The following is a 7100-nucleotide window of genomic DNA, read 5'->3' as shown; positions in this document are numbered from 1 at the left end:
TCTTTCCAGAAGATATTTGCTTAGCTCCAGGATTATGAGCAATAGCTCTGCAGAGGGGGACATGAGCAGTTAATCAGCAACCCTAATAAAGGCTCAAAGTCTCCTGAATTCAAGGTTTGTTTCCTATAATGAAAACCCACAGCACACAGGCAGTACCTGCCTCATTCTCATCTCCCTGTAGGGATTCGGGTGTGAAGAGCAGATGCAAGATGTTACTCTGGCTATTATACTATGAATAGTAAGCTATATTCTATGAATAGTAAGCTATATGCAAAAAAATAGCCCTAGGAAAAGCCTGTTTTTCTCTAGCTATGAATAGTAAGCTCTGACCCAGGGGTTCTATATAAATATTTATTCCCCTATGTATTGCAGGCTAACATTAAATTACAAGTAAAGTTAAAATCTCAGATCCTTCATGGTTTCTGATTTAACACTAGTTTAACATTGTTTACAATCAACATCACAGTCATATACCCTTTTAAATCTTGGGAATTTCTCTTATTTTTTAGATTTAGGTCCATTAAATTAAAACCCTGACCCAGTGAATAGCCTTTTTCTATAACCAATTTTAACACTGAATATAATGACTTTACCGCTCCTTCATCTCAATTTACACTCTTTTCAAAAAAAATCTTCATATTTGGGGAAACAATAGCTCTTGAACCCACTAAACTAGCTATTATTTGCACTCAAAGAAGTCACATTTAAAAATCTGAACATTTTGGGGCTGGGGTTGTGGCTCCGTGTTAGAGCTCTTACCTAGCATGTGTGAGGCCCTGGGTTCAATTCTCAGCACCGCATAAAAATAAAGATCCATTAACAGCTAAAAAATATTTTTTTAAAAAATCTGAACATTTTTTGGAGAGGGTTCTTAGGTTTTGTCTGGGTTTCCTCTTTAATTGTGAGGCAGTCTGCCCATGATCACTTCAAAATATTGAAATGAAGTGTATGAGGGGTCACACATGAATTTTTTTTAAAAAAAATCCATTGTTCTACATCAACAGATCCACCTTGAAAAAAATTTCTTATAGCAGAGAACATTGGATTAGGACTGAGTCTCTAGATATTTTTAAGCACACTGGTTTAACCAAAGGCCACAGAATATAGGCTGTGAGATATACTCTACAACTCCAGAGTACTCTAAACAATTTTAGCCACCATTTTCAATATTGATATCAACTTGTTTTCCTTTTTGTTTGGTTAGTTGCTACTGGAAAAATATTTTTTTCTGGTCTTTTTATAAGTTTTTGTTTTTGGTATATGAGTGTGTGTGTGTGTGTGTGTGTGTGTGTGTGTGTGTGTGTTGAGGGGGACATAATTTGAATGATGTGTTCTCTATCATGTGTCAATACTAATTTTTCAGTAGTTATACATGATGCACTATATAGTACGACATGAATAACTACAGGCTATAAGAATTAGGACACCCACCATAGTCTAGTTTTCTACCAAAGACCAACTGGGTAATTTTAAGAACGCACTCAATGTCTATGGGGCTCAGAAATATATCTGGAATATCTTTTAGGTACTAATTTGAATTGAATGAATGTTCATGTACTTCAAAATTCATATAATGAATCCCTAAAATCCAGTGTGATGGTATTTGGAGATGGGAGTTGTCATGAGGGAGAAGGCCTCCTGATGGGATTAGTAACCTTATAAGAATGGACACCAGAGATGTTCTTACTCTCTACCATGGGACACAGCTAAAGGGAAGCTAGCTGAAAAGAGACCTGACCTTGCTCTGACCCTGAGACTGGACTGGTTTGAGTCTCTAAAACTATGAGGAAATAATAAATTTCTGTTGTTTAAACCACTTGGTCTATTTTGTCAACATCCCAAACTGATGAATACAAGTTCCTTCCACCTTAAAAAAAAAAAAAATTATGCTCAAGGAAAAATGGTATACAGGTACTTTTTCCTAGTCAGCCAACAAGTAAAACCCCTGGATATTATAAAACAAGCATGAGAAGATCCTGAGTAATGGAAAGAACAGGTAGGCTGGCTAGGGACCTTGTACCAGGAATGAGGTGAGTTCCCTGAGTTATATTTTTGCCTCATGTACCTATACTGAGGACGGAGAAACTGACAACTCAGACCATTAGGCACAGACCAAAAAAAACAGCCCCAGGAAAAGCCTGTTTTTCTCTAGCCAAAAAACCAGGGAGGGGACAGCCTAGCAATAGAGAAAAGATAACCCTCAGACAATAGCTACTCTAACTCTAGCCAGACACCACATACAAAAGCTTAAAAGCCTGACCCCATTCCCACTCACACCAGAAAAGGCTGAGTGGGGAGCTTAGACTTCTGTTCTCAAGAAGCTGCCAATGCCCAAGCAGCTAACGCCTAGTACTGCCAAGATGATGTCAAAGAGGCCAAGTGGGACTGTCATCCCCACCAGGTAGCAATGAGCCCCTCACCCATGGAACTGGGGGATCCCAGCCTTCAGCCCACCTGGCAGTAGAGAGGGGCATCCCTCTCCCTCCCCACGGGGTTGTGTCAGGCAAGGCTGCTACTGTTTGAGTGCCCCACCAAAATTCATGTTAAACTTGGGTTCCTACGGGATATTAAAATAGTGGAAACTTAATCGAACTACACTTTTGGAAGTGGGACCTTCGGAAAATAATTAAGGGTAAATAAGCCCTTAAAGGTCAGGCCAATAGGAAAGACCTGAGCTAGTGAAACTGAAGTTTGGAGATGAAACTCGACTACCTGCTTCTGCTGGCAGGTGGGACTGGTAAGACTGGAGCCTTCTACTACTGCTGGCAGGTGGGGTGCACATAAGGTTGCAGACCTCTGCAGCCAAGAAGTGTCACAGCTCTTAATAGCAAGCTACGCATTACGGTGTTGCAGCAAACCTCAGCAGTTTACCATCAGTATCATCTTCTTTCCCGCGTTGTTGTCTTGTGAATTTGAAGCATGAAAGCCACAGACCAGGATAAGTAAGTGTAAGAGTAGGATTTAGTGAAGAAGGAACAGAACTTTGCAGTGCAAAAGGAAACCCATCTGAGTGTGCTAGTCTAGAGGTTTACATAGGACTTGGGTCACTGCTATTGGTCCAAACTTATGCTAATTAGGATCTGAAAAAAGTACCAATGCCGTTGGTCCAAACTTATGCTAATTAGGGTTTGGAAAAACACTAACGTTATTGGTCCAAATTTATGCTAATTAAGTTTGGGAAAGTACTAATGGTATTGGGCAACTCAAAAGCCCCAAATTCCATTTAGGTCCATTTCCATTTTCTCACCACAGGTCAAGAAGCGAGAAGTTGGGGTCGGTGAATGGTCTATGCTTGCGGTTTGGTCTACAGAGTTGTATGCAACGGGCTTCTGCAGTAGGCATCCATACTATGCCCTAGCCTAGCTACAGAAGGGTGACAGGTAGGAGAGCCTTGGCTCTCAGAGCCTCAGGCCCACTATACCTGCCGCAGCCCGGCTGGCTGGGCAAAATAGCTGGGGGGTGACGAATGACTTGTGTATGTTGATACAGCAGGAGAGGGAGCCGTTTATTGTAGGATCTGAGCGATATTTATACATTTTACACAGTTTATCTAATTAGCATAAAATAGATACAACAGTCAACCAATAAGGAATCTCCACACTTAATGGTTGGCTTTTGTTACTTCACAAACCACTCCCTCTGGCATTTTGCCAGGCACCATGCAGACTTGTTTACAGACTCTAACATTTCTCTGGCAAAATACCAGGTGCCATCCTGACTTGTTTACAGACCTTAACATATACCTGCATGACAGGCTCCACAAGGCCATAGGCTGTGCCTCCTTCTTTTTTTTTTTTTTTTTTTTTAATTTTTAAAACTTTTATTTCACAAACATCATATGATACAAAAGCAGTACACGCTTGATCTTGTTTCTCAAACAGAAGGTTCTTTCAGTTCTTCAGGTCATCCTTCTTCCAGAGGAAAATAAATAAGTCCACAAAATCTACAGCATATATAGAAAATTTTCTTTCACAAGAACAAAAATATTTGCAGAATTTAACCCTTAATCATTTTTCCTTAGGAAAAAAATGTCTGATTTAACTTTTTTCTTGTATTTTTTGAAGAAGATACTCCATTTGTAAATTCAAGTTTGGTTGGCCCTTTCTAGTCTTTTTGTTCAATATTTTGAACACTTCCATTTTCTTCTTTTTGTAGAGTCTTTGAGCTTCTTCTCTCTCTTTTTTTCTCCTCTCGAACTCTTGTTTCTTGGCAGCACGTTTAGCTTGTATCCATTCATATTCTTCTAGTGCTTTTTGATTTGATGTTTTCTTTTTATTCTTTTTTGGAATAGTCACAGAATTTTTCGTTTTGCCACACTGTTCTGGTTGAGGCTGATGAACACTACATTCCTCTTCAGACAAAGTCTGGTCAATGCTATGCTCTTTTTCAGGCAAAGGCTGGTCAACTTGTTCTTCTGACAAAGGCTGGGTAACTTTTCTCAGTTGCTTCCTGAGTCTTTCTTCTTCAGCTAAATAAAGATGTTTCAGATGATCTGGATACTGATCTGTGAATTGGGACTCCTGTGATATTTGAGCCTTCTTTTTCTTCCACAGCAATTTCTTATAATGTTGTTGAATCTTCAGTTTTCTCCGAAATGCAAAGCCTTGCCCCTCACGAACGCTGCCCGAAAAAGCTTGAGGGTAGTTAGGCCGCCAGGTCCTCTTTTTTCCATTCTTATTCCTGCATCGGACAGGTGAAACCCCCTCAACACGCGTCCCCAAACCACCGGTTCTCCTGTGCCTCCTTCTTGTTATGGTTTGGATGTGAGGTGTCCCCCAAAATCTCCCATGTGAGACAATGCAAGCAGGTTCAGAACAGAAATGATTGAGTTGCAAGAGTCTTAACCCAATCAGTGATTTAATACCATGATAGGGATCAACTGAGTGGTTACTGAAGTGGTGGGGTGTGGCTGAAGGAAGTGGACTTGGGGGCGTGGCTTTGGGTATATATTTGTGTGGTGAGTGGACTCTCTCTCTGCTTTCCGATCACAATGTGAGCTGCTTCCCTCTGCTGATGTTCAGCATCACCTTGAGCCCTGAGAAATGGAGGTGACTTTCTATAGATTAAGACCTCTGAAACCGTGAGCCCTCAATTAAACTTTTCCTCCTCTATATTGTTCTGGTCAGGATCTTTTAGTCACAGCACCAACAAAACTGAATAAAATACCTCCCTTGCTCCAACTCACCCAGGCTGCCACTACACCACTTCACTGCCTCTTCTCAGCTGGAATCAATAGGTTGGCTGTCGGGCTTCTCAGCCAGGGAGCTGTGTTACTAGAACATTCTGTTCTATCATGTGATGCCCTGTGCAGCCTCAGGACTTTGCTGAGAGTCCCCACCAGCAAGAAAATTCTCCTAAGCCTCAACCACCTGATGTCACCTTGGCCTTCAGAGCCAAGAGCTGAATAAACATTTATTCTTTATAAAACAACTAAGTCCGTGGTCTTCAGTTATAGCAATGAAAAGTAGACTAATAATAATTAGTCTACTTTTCATTTTTTATTTAGTAGACTAATAAAAAGTAGAGGAAAGTCAAAACTTTCACCACTGCCCAGTGGCAAGAAGGCCACTTCCTCCAAGCCCTGTAGTGCCTGTGGAGATCAAGTAGGGAGTAGTGACAAGGTACCCTGATTTGTTCCAGCCAACAAGGTGATAGTAGGCCTGGTAGGGAATCAGAACTCTTGCATCTGCTCAACAGAAATGAGGATTTCCTCACCTCAGGTGTCAACAGAAGCTAGGTAAGAATCTCTATATATTTCTACCCTTGTCTGGCAGTAATGAGATGACTCTCCCTCATCCCCTTCCAGAAAAATGTCAGAGAAAACAGCTAAAATGGGGAATTTAAAATTAAATCTAGGGTCTTATATTATCCAAAATATCTAGATTTCAATAAAAATCATACATCATGCCAAGGAAGCTATCAAACTTACTTCAATAAAAACCACATGTTAATGGCATCAAAACAGATGCACAGACCAGCTGGACTAGATTGAGAGCCCAGAAATAAACCTGTCCCCACAGCCAACAGACCTTGAACAAAGGAGCTAAGAACACACACTGAAGAAAGGAGAGTCTTTTCAGTAAATGGTGTTAGGGAACTTAGAGAAACACATGCAAAGAATGAAACTAGACCCCTCTGTCTCCTCATATATAAAAAACAAACAGTGGACTAAAGACCTAAATGCACAACATGAAACCAATAAAAGAAAAAGTAAGGTAAATGCTTCAGGACATTAAAATGGGCAAAGACTTTTTGGATAAGACCCCCAAAACACAATGGATTTCATAAAACTAATAAGCTTCTGCACAGCAAAAGAAACAATTAACAGAGTGAAGACACAGCCTAAAAATTTGGAGAAAATAGTTGCAAAGTATATATTTAACAAGAGGCTACTAGCCAGAATATGTAAGTAACTCAAACAACTCAATACAAAGAAAAGAAAAAAATATAATTAAAAAGTGAGCAATAGACCTAAATAGACATTTATCCAAGGAAGACATACAAATGGCCAACAGGTATATGAAAAATTGCTGAATATCTTCAATCATCAGGGAAATACAAATTAAAACCACAATGGGATATCACCTCACTCCAATAAAAATGAAAAATATTAAAAAGACTAAAGGTAACAAGTGCCGATGAGGATAAACTCTTACACACCATTGATGGAAAAGTAAATTAGTACATCTATTGTGGAAAAGACTGTGGGGATTCCTAAAAAAAAAAAAAAAAAAAAAAAAAAAAAAAACACCTGCTGAGTATTATTTCCAAAGGAAATGAAATCAGTATGTCATGCTTATTGCAGTACCATTCCCAACATTCCCAATAGCCAAGAAATGGAAACAAGTCAAATGACCACCCACTGATGAGCAGATAAAGAAAACATGGTGTATAGACACAACAGAATACTTCTCAGCCAGCCATTTTAAAAAAATGGAATTCTGTCATTTGCAACAATATGTATGGAAATGGAGATCTTTATGTTAAGTGAAATAACCATAACACAGAAAGACAAATGCCACATGACTTTACTTACACAAGAATATAAAAAAGGTGATCTCATAGAAGCTGAGAATAAAATGGCAGCTACCAAAGCCTGG

General features: G+C 39.6%; 1 pseudogene; it reads right to left on the bottom strand.

The window, feature by feature from the left end:
* Positions 1–3872: 3872 nt before the first annotated feature.
* The window catches only part of LOC143380720 (thyroid transcription factor 1-associated protein 26 pseudogene), a 92352-nt pseudogene continuing 89124 nt past the window's right edge, over positions 3873–7100 (bottom strand).

This window comes from Callospermophilus lateralis, chromosome 14, assembly GCF_048772815.1.
Source record: "Callospermophilus lateralis isolate mCalLat2 chromosome 14, mCalLat2.hap1, whole genome shotgun sequence".
Taxonomy (NCBI): domain Eukaryota; kingdom Metazoa; phylum Chordata; class Mammalia; order Rodentia; family Sciuridae; genus Callospermophilus; species Callospermophilus lateralis.
This window is presented reverse-complemented; position numbering and strand designations above follow the sequence as displayed.